We start from the raw sequence: 13,739 nt of genomic DNA, 5'->3' as shown, positions 1-13,739 counted from the left end.
GTATAGTCTTTTAATTTAGACATTTGGCTGTAACACATTTTATTACTGCTTGTTTTATCCCACGGTCATGCCTGCATAGAATACAGCCTACGTTAGTCATAGATAATGTAAATATCTAGGATAAAGAAATTTTAAAATATGTCAAGTATTTCCATCGGTCATTTTATCAAGTAGAAATAAACAAACCCATGTAAAATTAAATCTTTCCTCTGTATAACATTACTATAGATTTAACTGTCGTTTTAAAATTTTGCAGGTTACTTATTTATATCACATAAATTTATTATACTCTACTACTCTATCTACATAATATATTTACAAATTGTCTTAGATATTTAATATAGACTATTTACATTATATTTCTTAGTACTAACTTTCAACGGAAATTAATTTAATTTAATGGTGCTTAGTCTAGCAAACCATCAGTTATTTCTAAGTCTATTTTCCATTAATAAGATATAAACAAGAAGCAATTTAACTTTTATAATTTTGTATTATTAACATACGTAAAATTATGTTGTATTATGAAATAGAAGGATTTATGTATAATGTCGGCCGATCACTTAATTGGTGGGTTTTAACCTCGGGCCTTTGAGTGGTTCCTCCTAACTAACGAGACCTCGACGTACTTACGTTTATTGCTGATATAAAATTGTATAGCTTGTTAGTTACGTGTTAATTTGTATCTATGTATCTCATTATTTATACTTTAATCCACAAATAGCATAAAATAAAGTTGATTTTGTCTGTAATTCTGTTTATTTACTTACTCAGAACGAGCAATAACAATGAACTTGTTATTGCTCGTTCTTCTTGTGATGATCCGAAAGAGTGGTAGAATCAAAAATATGTTAATAGTTTATTTGATTAAAGATTATTTCTATACTGCGATAACCTCGGTGGTTTACCGGTTTAAGTAATCTGCCTTGTTTTCGATGGTCGCGGGTTGGATTCCTCGTGCATACATTTGTATTCTTGAGTATGATTGTTTGTATTGATCTGGGTGTCTTCTATAATAATAATAATAATATATTTATTTTCTCCACAAAAACATAGACGTAATATTTAGTGAAATGGCTCTGCCATTGGAGCATGTAAAATTTAATGCTACATTATAGTACAGATTTGTGGAGAACTGGTGCCTGTACTAGGTATCCGAAGAAACTGTATCGCGGGTCACCAGGTCCTTCCACTAGATCTTATGTTCTAAGATTTATGTGTTTAATTAAAAGAGGAATATGATATTATATTATGCAGTGAAAACAATATATCTTTGAGGTATGTAACGTTTGAAAATGTAAAAGTAGGTATCCAACAGAGAAATAAAACCTGTGTACCTACCTAACGATATGATAAATCTTTTCGACAGTTAAACAAGGGTAAATTACCACTAGACACGATATAAAATTTATTTCATATGAATTTCTATGGATATTATATATGTATTTACATAAAAAGTATTTACGTATTTCTTTCAGTCTGTTGTAAACACAAGCTCTGCTTAGCTTGGGACTAAATGGTCCTGTGTAACTTGTCCAGATTTATTATTATTATTATTTCTCAACCAAGCCACAGATTTTGTTATGGTTTTCACAATCATTTCTAGAATTTATTTCCAAAGGTTTATACGTATGATATGTGTTATGTATTTAATATTTGATTTATATAATAAATTAGTGCTATTGTATTTACACGTATCGACCTAAAACGTAAAGTTCCAACGATTATTTAAAAGAGCAACAGGAAAATTTCTAGAACATTCTTCTTGTAATGAGACAGCTTTCCGAATGAGCGGCAGATTAAAAGACGGAAAACTATGATTATTCGAAAGTGATATATGTTATACGTAATGTAAACAATCTAATAAAAAAATACTTAGATTGTGTGTGGGTTGCTAATTACTAAATTACTATTACCTATAATGACTACAAAGTCAAATTACTAGTTTATAATGTGTAGTTAATAAATCCTATTACCTATAGAGACTTATTTGTACGCGAATATTGTATAACACGCGGACATCGCCGCACTATTAGTGAGTAGCTTTACATCCTACTTAACTGTGTAAAATAATTTGTGTCAGTCAGTACGCATAATACGCAAAATTAGTGAACATACGACAAAGTATGTACACGATATTTGGCATAAATCATAACCATATTATCTTTGGGGTCATAGATAAATTGTAAAATATTTATTCTATGCCCGGGTCAATAAATGGATAGGTTTGTTTAAATAATCTATGCCGTTGGCCGTTGGCCGCCGATTCCCTTTTTGTTGTTGTCTAGTTGCTATGTCTCAACGTATGCGTGATATATAATTTAATTACTTCCCTTAGCAACACTATCTACTTGATTGAGAATTGTATTTTAGAACTCCAGTCTGTATCCCTATCTTTTTAGCGCCGGTTTCCCCACGTAATTTAGTCTCTGAAACTATTACTTAAGATACATATGTATTATTATAATGATTAAATTAGGTACTTTTTAATTTTAACTTCGCTTTTCACCCAGGTACAACAGCAATATGCGAATTATACCGTATAGAATTATCTACCGTAGGTGCAAGATTATTTTTATCGGTATAACAGATATACCAAACAGATGAATGAAACCTATTACTTAACAGAAGTATGAAATTGTTATTAGCTCCAATAAATTGTTATTGTTAACTATTACTATAATAAACATAGACTTTATACAAAACTAGCATACATTTATGTAAGACAGTAAAAAAACTACGTATAGTTTTGAAACTGCTGTGCAGTTAAAACTATTAGAAATGTTTGCTGTGAATGAATTCAAACAGGTGATTATTTTCATTTAGTAATGAAGAATTTATACAGGGTAGTTCAGTAGAATTGTGCCATGTTGAAATGAATGAAATGATGTACCTAAAGTAATACATAAAGTAGAAAGATTTCAATATTTGTTTGTAATGGATAAATAAAAAATATTAAACCTATTTAGAAAAATCTTTATTCTATAAAAATTACATTATTGGCGCGTTTTAAGAGCTGTTTTTTAGTTTCAAAAGATTTGGAGATACCTAATACAATATCTACGATATATATGCGAAATGTGTATGAAAATCAATTATGTTTAAATTATTTCTTATAATAAATTATACAACGTTACTAGTCAGACCGGAAGTGAATTAGAAGGCTAGTGCACAAATAGATAGTAGATAATAAAAAAAATAATAGTTTAATTTTGGATATAGATGTCTAATTTCAGTTTAGATAATATGTTGATTCTTAGTTCTCCAGTTTATATAGAGTTTATAACGTATTTGTGATCCAAAATAATACGAAGTAAAATACTTTCTTTTTAATAAAACGTTTCATTTTTGAGTTATCTAAGTTGGATGAAATGTTAAGGTCAATCAATATTACCGAGTCCGTATCGGTGTTTGTTTTTATTGTGTTTTGATTGAATTTATAATAAATAACAGCAATACCATTAGATTTTTTTTTTTAAAACAGTGGTTTTGTGATCTTTTGCCAAAAAATGTGTTTAAGATGATTTATGTTTTTGAGAAAAGGAAGAAGAGAGAAGTTGTTTATTTTAGGATTTTATTTATTGGTATTTCATATTTTGAAATATCACGTCATAAAATTTAGAACCCCTCTTCCCACATAACGTCACATTTGTCGACCCCCTTGCCCCCTCAACGTTTGACGTAACTCATAGATGTCTCCTTAGCAAATGATAAGGTGTTAAAGGTGGACGGAGTTCAAATGTTTTCGTATGATAGTGAGAATAAAACTAAGTATAGTAAGTAGTGCGTTATGCGTTTTAGGTATGTAGATTTCATTATCACTAGAGTAAAGTAGTTTTTAGCATTACAAAGTCAAATAAGAGACTCGGGCACATATCGAAATGTCTGTTTATCTAAGCAATCTCTTCTCTCCCTATCTTTATAGAAAGATCTGACCTATATCAAAAAATGACTAACAATATTTTAACATATTGATTAATTCACACATGCTAACTTGACACAATTTTTTTTAAATAAATAAAAATTTGTTCTGTCTTTGTTATTCCTAATGAGCCATATGTACATGGTTTTGTTCAGCTTTATTCGGTTGTATTTTTCCTAACAAGCTACATATAAGAGAAAATTAGAAAAATAAGCAAACATAAAAATTTAAGGATGTTAAGTATTTCTTTCACCACAACATAGACAGTTGACAATGTTTCTGACTATCCCGTCTGGTATAATAGTCGTGACATGTGCGTGTGTGTATATTGTCTAAACAAAGTAGATTGCGGTGAGGTGGGAGTAGGCGCTACAAAAGCGAAGGCTACGACAGGTAGTCAGCTCCCGTCGATGTCTTTTCATACCAGCGGAGGGATGCGTCGAGGCAGCGCGTAGGTTATATTTCATTGTGTAGATTTATATACTTTTTTTCTTGTTTCTATAAGTGAAGGTTATATGTGTATGCATTTTTACTCGTTATTTATGACTGAGTTATTAATAATAACTGCTTTAAACAAGGTATATTATATTTTGAAGTATGAAGTCGTCTGCGTGGGCAATTTCGTCTCAGCTATTTCAGCTATCAAGACGCGTGGTAAGCTACGTTTTAGTATAGCATTGATATTATAAAGTATGTCATTCCGGAGAACTCATTCGTCCGCCATGACACCTTACCGTTTGGAACGACTACACCTGCGCAGTAATCGTGGTACGTTCATGCAGGTATTCGACGGTACACCACCAGTTGAGCCGTCTATTTGGTTACATAAGAAATAACTACGAAAAAGGTAATGAAATACTTTTATTAATAATAATAATAATACCCCGGGATATATCACGTAACGCCATCTAGTCCCGAGCTAAGCAGAGTTTGTGTTATGGGTACTAGACAACTACTATAAATACATAGACACATTTATTATTTTTGTCACATTTATAAATACGTAATAGATTTTAACTGACTATTTAACATTCAGTAAGACTATAGACAAATAGTATTAATAATACCTATATTCCTTCCGTAATCTACGTAATTATATACGCATTAAACCCAGGCATCTTTCGTTAGTTTCTAAGATCAGTAAATTTTTCAATTTAACAATAATAATTCACCAGACGTCCTTGGTGACAACACCCAGACCGATACAAACAATCATACTTATAAACGCAAATATTTGTACCATGTAAGAAATCGAAACGGCAACGATCGGTACAGCAGTGTGGTAAGCCGCTAGACAACAGAGGCCGTCTGGTCAAACTTAATTGTTAAATTGAAAAAGATCACAGAGACTAAAGATGTGTATCCCATAGTTACATGATTGGGCTTAATGCATTTATAATTACATATACCACGGAAGGAATTTGGGTAGTTATTATTAATTAGTTAGTTATATTCAATAGCCTCGTAGAACGTTAATAACCATAACATTGCGGCACCTACCATTGTGAACGATGCATCTTTTATACGTAGTTTGTTTTAGTGTTAGTCATTATCCTTTCTACTGTTCGTTAACTAATTTCCTTTACTATTAAATTTCCTGTTACTTACAAAAACCCGTTTTGTGTCATCATTCTGCAAAATACAGTTTCTTATGAACTAACTTATTAACCAGTAATACAATATGTATAATTTGTATTATAGGTCTTATAAACATAATTTATGGAATTATTACACAATGCATTGAAATACTTTAAAGTATTTTTTATTGTACTCTGGTTATTTTATATAAAATATAAAACCGTTTCTAATAAATTAATAATTATTAATATTAATGTAATTATCGAAAGGAGGTGCCCTGTCTAGCTGTATTTCTGTAAATCAAGTGCAATTTTACTTGCATTATTCATGATATTTATGTATAAAAAATAAACAAATATAGGTAAAAAGTATCCATTATTTTATTACGACATTCAATTTGATATTTATTATTTTACTAGTTGTTGTTTCATAAATACTATCGTATATTCGTAATTGTTATACATCCTGTATAATACATTTATATTTACGATACTATTTTATTATATGAGCGAGAAATAACAGTATTAATTAATACGCCAGTGTAAAGTATAATCTTTAATTTTCTGTACGCGTAAACAAACGAGCAGCCAATTGCGTTATTATGAGTATAACAATAACGATGCTGAGCTTTGCGGTTATTGTTACAATGATTCTAAAGGCGTTTAACACGACCCTAAAATCAGAAGCAGTATCGGGCCAGTGATGGTGGCTGTAAAATTGGTCGGCGGGAACACTGATGTAAATTCGGCCTATAATTATCTCTAACGATTTACCTACACTCGAGCATTCTAAGAAGCGCTTTTGTGCACTTCCCACTAATGTTCCGATTTGCCCCTCATATCGTGGTCATATGTACGGCTTCAATGTGATAGCAACTAGCAAAGCGAATAACAAACCTTGGTGTACAACATTATTTGGAAATTAATTGTAATTAAAATGTAAGAAAAAGGTAGACTGTTTCTGAATAGTGTCTCCGTGGTAGAACGAGTTTGTAAAAAGTGGAGTAGGAGAACAATACATATATCTAGTAGGTTTTATACGTTTTGCTGACGATTACATATTATTGTTCCTACTCTACAATCAATTCTTAATATTATAATAAGATACAATGTGACTTTGAAAGTAGAACTTACTATAAGTCAACTGTATAAATCAATAGTAAGAGAACAGTCGAGTCGAAATGACAATAACATATTTTTCTACAAAACTTCTGAATACATAGGAAAATAATATAAAAATACTTTTATTCGTTTTTTGTTTCCGTTCGTAGCATTTATTGTTAACCTTGTAATTATTTTTTTTTGTTAGGCATTTCTAATATAATAATATAACATCGTTAAAATTAATAGTACTTAATTAATCATAATTAATTAACTCCTGCATGTGAACTGGTATAATAGAGATCATATATAATTCTTAGAATCTTTAAAAAAATAAGTTACCTTAATATATTTATATATATTTCTCTGGTAGATCGTGGTGTTATGTGGAGATTACAGTCATAAAGCCTTCACAAAAAATACTAACCATTCTACAGGTATGTAATGTATTTTATCTGTGCTACAGGCAAAGATATAGATAATTAAATGAAAAATTTTTTGTTACAAAATAAAAAGATATGACATGTTATTGATTGATCTCATACATATTTATTTATTATGTTTTAATTAATTAATAAGTGAAATGTAAAAGTAGAGACCTCTAATCAACTAAAGCTGTCAAAAAGGTTGTCAAACAGTTTGCTTAAAACCTGTTGCGGCGGCACAAGCGGGCATTTAATTTTAAATTGATGGGTTCTTACATACCACAAATGTATACAACTATAAATAGGTCTATTTAAGCTTCATGTATACAGTAATCTCAACATGTTTTTTCATTAACTTTAAAATTAAGAGGTTTACCAATGTACATACGGTTCTTGGTTAGTAGTTATTTATCCCTTTTTGGAATGTATGTATAATACCTAATAGTAATTCGTGAATATTATTAGGTTACCTTTAACTTTTAAGAATACATAATTGTAGCTATTAAAAAAATATAATATAAAAATTGTGTACATATTATAAAACAATGTGCGCTGTAGTGTCTGTATGTTCGCAATAATCACAAAAAGTATTTCAAATATTTTCATGCGGTTTTTATCCATCAACAGAGTTATTTTGTATGAAGATTTCGATGGATAATTTAACGTTAAGGTTTTCTTAACTTCATTGCGATCCGGGGCAGGTTTCTAGTGTAGTAATAAATTATACATGAGAATGTAAAAATATTTATTTTCAAGTATGCTATAAATACTATAAAAAATAATCATAGTACCTATTATAATTAATAGATGTGTACCTGAAGTAAGAGATTTAACAAACAGATAGAACATGTCCTTGACTAACAAATAACATTCATAATATATAGTAATTCATCAATTCAACGGTTGCGAAATATTGCAACTTGAAAATCATTATCATTATTACATAGTATAAAATAAAATCGCTGTCGCTGTCTGTCCCTATGTATGCTTAGATCTTTAAAACTACTCAACAGATTTTGTAGCGCTTTTTTTAATAGATAGAGTGATTCTAGAGGAAGGTTTATATATATTGTATAATACAGGTACAGGTGTGAAACCGGGGCGAGTAGCTAGTAAAAGATGAATAAATGATAAATATGAAATACTTAATGATTGTTAAATAATGTCTTGGTCGTTTAGCACACCGATTTACTTCCGGTAGTTGCGGGTTCGATCCCTCGCACGATGCAACATTTGTATTCATGAGTATGCTTGTACCTATATTAAGTAGGTATTTCTAGCACCCATAACACAAACTCTGTGTAGCTTGCGGCATCTTAATCATATAATAAGTACCTACACTATATAGGTCATCATTTCTGTATTATTTAGGTAAATTATAATTTTAAACATTTAAACTCTGACGGCCTAGGCGAAATATCATTTATATATATAAGGTATGTGGGTACGAGTAGATATGTCTACAAAGGAGACAAAATTGTCTCCTTATATTGATATAGGGTATGCCTATTTGAATAATCACTATGTAAGTTTATTTAAGAAAATGCTGTTACTATCATAATTGTCTTGAAATTACAAAAATAACTTGCATATTCATATTGGTTCACTTCACATGGATATCCGAATTTCATCGCCATTACCTCATAACAATTGTCTTGTTTACCTCAATTCTAGTTCAGTGGGTAATGCGAGTTGTCTATCATCCTGATTATAATAGATTGCGCAAACCATAGTGGCAAGTTTACCACGGTTTCACGACAATGCGTGGTGGTGCAAGTGGTAAACACCGTCTGGAGATCAGTCGCACGCATAGCCTTGCACTGTCAGCTCATTCTCTAACGCCACGCTTTACTTGCACTAACTGTAAGTGCATCGGTACGCGAGTTGTGATTTAGTGTTTTTGTTGTTCTATCATTGTGAATTGTTGTTGGGTTCAATTGCGGTTTGTTTGTTTTGATTACAATTATCATCACTATGTATAGCTGTTTACATTTCTAATGCGTATCTACATTATATTACAGTTATAACTACATGTGGTGGTTACCTAAATGGAGATTTATTGTGAAAAGTCGCTTACTGAAATTCGGCGGGCGGTCGTAGGCGGGCGGACGTCAATACTAAAGAGACAGAAAAGTAACCACCAAGTTTATAAACATTTTATATTTGACATTATTTTAACTAAACAAATGATGAAAATGAAGTATGTACTTATAAATACAACAAAATGTTGTTAATATACAGATATGTATATATTTAGTAGATACTTACTATTTTTCTTTTTGAATAATATGCATTCATGCAGATACCTAGCTTATATTACTCAGTTAATAAGTGATCTGCATTATTATTATGTTCACATCTCTATTATAAATAAGTAGGAATTTTAGTAATTATATTTAAATAATAATAAAATGTAAAAACACCCTCTTTTTAATTTGCTAATTGGCCGGACGCATACATCAGGAATTTTAATGCATGAACTAACTTCTGCATTCTCATTTCTACTTCATTATCATTTACTACGACTCATCATCAGGTAAGTTAAACCATGTATATAGTTTTATATTGGACACAATTAGGTTTTTTTTAATATGAATAAATTTAAAGATAATGTATCCGTATTATTTATGTATTTTTCTCTAAAATATTTACAGCGTATGCATGTTACACTTATTACACAACAGTATATAAATGCGATTAAGTAGGTACTTAACGACATAACAGTTTCTGGGGTCAGCGGCCGTAATTAGATTTCTCTTCAACCATTAAAATTACGAACTAATTACTAAGCATTCTGATTGGTAACATCTAATATGTCGCAGTTCAATGCTCCAATAAGTCGCTGAATAACAATCAGTGGATACGCAAATAGCGCTTACGACAACCTCTCATTATGTGAGTAGGTACTCCATCTATCTATCTATCTAAATTATATCGATAGATGTAGTAATTGATTTAATGTAATGTAAATATAGTTTTGTTATAGATTATTTTTTATCAAATTAATATAATGCGCATATTATTCAAAATGAAGAACACAACTAAACACTATCACCTATAATATATATTACAACTTTAAAGTATGGTGTCCCTTTATTTGAATAAAATAACTGGAAAGAAAACCAAACACTATCTATTAGTTTAGACACCTATACTTATGGACGTTTGACGTTTTTATGAAAGGAGGGTTATAGTAATAATAAGCACCGAAAAATCCTTATCTTTAAAATTTGTATCTAATCTGTATGTCTGATATTTTGGCCTATTTTTTATAATTACTTGCATTATTAACATTTTCCCACGAAGCATTGCGCTAATGATTACACGTAACTACACTTTACAAGGCTTTGTTTTGTGGTCACTCAACGAAATTTAAAATGCTGACGATATTTTGTAATATTCTACTACTGATTAAGTATTGATCAATAATAATAAATAACCCTTGACAACTCTACGTCCAAACTATGCATAGCTTGTATAATATGGGTAATAAGAGCGAGACCAGCCGTTACTAACAACAACCCTCCTTAAATTTAGTGACCCGGAGGTTGTTGCCCCCGGTGAAGAAGCCGGGGTAGAGAGAGGCTCGCCCCGAGGTCTCTACCACAGGGGTGTAGATGACCGGAATTAATTTCTATGGATCCTAGACAAACGACAGACGTACTTAAATACTTTTTATAACACAAATATAAACAGGCATACTAATCAACTAAGATGTAACCCCACGTTATGTATAGCGATGTCTTTATTCACCATACCATCGTGATCAACAATGTCATTAGATATAAAGTAAAGCAGAACAAAAGAGCATAATATGACACATTTAAAACAGTCATAATTATTGTTCGATTATGCCTTGGATGCGGCCGTGGTGCTCGCTCACATGTGACGATGTTACTGTATGGATACCGCTACGTATTATGGACTGCTTGACGCCTATAGCTCTATCCATTAGTCCGTTAAATATAACATACATTCTACGACTGGCATATATAATATAAGCGACACGGCCCTGCTTCGCACGTATAATTTAATTCGTGTACACAAAACCGTAATGAATTATGTGCACATAAAACTTCCTTAGAAATATATTTTTTTTCATTCACATAAATGCAGAATAACCCATTTACATAATATTAGCATGACATTCTCAATTGTTCTCACTGATTAATATACGTACGCACGATTTTACTGCATCTAACTGCTTTAATATTGTCTACAATAGGTGTTAAAAAGATATTAATCGATTTAGGTTAAGGTAGTTTAAAAACAAACATTCAATACGTGTCTCAGATGTTAAACGTCTAGATTAGGGTATGTCAAAACTATGCACTATTTTTCAAATATATAGATTCAGATAATTAAACTGCTATTTTATGGATATTAGAAGCGGTAGCCTAAATATAGGTATTCGTTGATATCAAGATACAGAAAGACTAAGAAAACATCTTGATTGTAAATTGTCATTTAGTTCTTAGGTTAATAAAGGTAGTATTTACAAAAGAGTTAAATAAACTTTAATGTATTATGTGGGTTAATGAACCAATCAATGAGTTGATTATTGATTTTATTTATAACAAGGCTAAAAAGATAATAAATATGTGCTTGTGCACAAAGAAACAGCCATTAATTGATATGAAATCATTACTTTGATTGCGTACTTTGCCTATTCATAAACTGGAAAATTAATCTTGCTGTTAATTACTATTATACAATATCCTCAAATTGCATGCGGGTATAGAATCCAGCAACCTTTAACTTCCGTTTCCAATATGGTCCATTTTATATTGGTTATTAAACAAAATTATATTTTTATATTATTTATAATGTTTAAATTACAAAAAAAAAGTATAAACCTTTATTATTTTGAATACCATGGCGTACGAGCACGAAAGGGAACTCGATAGTTTATAAATATAAATATGTATATTTTATTAGCTTTGCCTTTTATAATGTTTGAAATTTGCTATATTAAAAGAGAGTCTGTTATACCTAAATAATATATCATCATTATTAATATAGAAAATAATTTCTATATTAATAAGTAGGTAGGTATGTTGTAGGTACTTCCAGCCAATAGACCTAGTTTCCAAATCACAATATTATAGTATAGTAACTCACCATTCAGCTGTGACTTTACCAGCCGAAACAAAGAAGCAGGTGAACTTTAAAGTAAATTGAAAGTGCAAGATGAACGTATTATTAGCTTCGATTTGGGTCATAGATCCATTGATAAAATAACAGATTAGCCGAACTTTATGATAGAGTTAATAAACAGAAAAGCATTGTTGTAATGTATTACGAAAACTCAAAGCCCATAGTTCATGGACTTGTTTGATCAATATAGTTATTTCACGTTATATTGTAGCATCATATAATACAGCATTGATCTAAATAGCTGCATTGTATAATAGTTCTGCGATCTTGTAGATACTTGTGGTATTCGAAATAAGAATAGGTTATAATATGTTTGTAAACCGATTGAAATGAAACAAACACTAAATATTTATAAAAGGAGTTTATTTCTTGTCAATTAGTATAAATTAGTTTCGTTCGGTCCATTTCCCACAACCACGATCACTAACGCTCCTCATTACAACGTAACTGTAGGTGAAAATTAATTGGAAACTTCTCTATAATATTAAAAACAATATAAATGTCTAAAGATTCGTAGGTACATTAACAGCACATCAGTTGCATAAAACGGTGGAATCGTTGCACAACCAACGCAATTCACTCTCGTTTGTCCCGCTGACTGCTGCCATTGTCGCGCACGCGCTTTACTGGGAACGTTCCCGCGTAAACGAGGCAAAAAGCGCGGGAAATATACCTAAACAATAATGGCCGACATAACGCTCCGAATGTTATCTGTTGCGTTTACAACATAGCGTAGATATGTTCTCATTGCTTGTTTCAGACTCTAGCCGTTCAACGCAAACTGATGGACGTTTCACAATTATTACTAACTATCCAATAAATGTTAAACCGTGTGATGTAGTTATTATTTATGATATTGTATTCATTTTTCTAAATTTGTTCTCGCATTAGGATCATTGTGTGTGTAGAACGAATAATAAGCGTGATATGATGTCAGTTAACCCAGATTATAAAAAATCGTAACGAATATAAAAACGGGTACTTGTAGACATTACTTATTTATTCACAAACTTATTAATATAATAATACAATCGAAATCGACATTTAAGCTCTATCTAAAAAATGCAAACTAAAATTAGTCGACATCTATAGCGGAAAAACGTAGATCCATATAATTGTATGAATAAGGATCTTATTTTAATACCGTTTCTTAATAGGTAGATAGTAATATAAGATGTAGACATCTATGTAGGTACCTAACGAACTAGGTTTTTATATCCAACAGATGTGCTGTCATCTTTTCAAATTTTTGCACCCATATCCAGACGATTTCGATCCACTAAAGGTAGTCGCTCGCCAAACGAAACAAAGACTTTCATCGCCTCTATTCCCATGCTATAAAAAATAGATATCTATTGATACTTTGTAGAAATACTGACTATTTAAAACCTTTCTACAATGTCGATCTAGTTTATTTACAAAGTAATAGGAAACTCTGTAAATACACATTGACCGTCCGCTACATGTGTAAGCATTCTGTTTAATAACCATACATTTTACAGCTAAGGAATTTGCTCGAATTCTCTTTCACAATCACAAATACTAAAAACAACAAAC

The 13,739-nt window shown here is 30.8% G+C and overlaps 1 protein-coding gene across 1 annotated transcript in view; it reads left to right on the top strand.

The window, feature by feature from the left end:
• LOC131845868 (uncharacterized) overlaps positions 1 to 13,739 on the top strand; it is an 88,768-nt gene that overhangs the window by 57,766 nt on the left and 17,263 nt on the right. The gene's annotated exons all lie outside the window — the stretch shown is intronic.

Source organism: Achroia grisella, unplaced genomic scaffold (genome assembly GCF_030625045.1).
Source record: "Achroia grisella isolate CSIRO2021 unplaced genomic scaffold, CSIRO_AGI_Agris_v1 utg487, whole genome shotgun sequence".
Lineage (NCBI taxonomy): Eukaryota > Metazoa > Arthropoda > Insecta > Lepidoptera > Pyralidae > Achroia > Achroia grisella.
The sequence above is the reverse complement of the archived record's forward strand: the minus strand, read 5'-3'. Positions and strand labels throughout refer to the sequence as shown.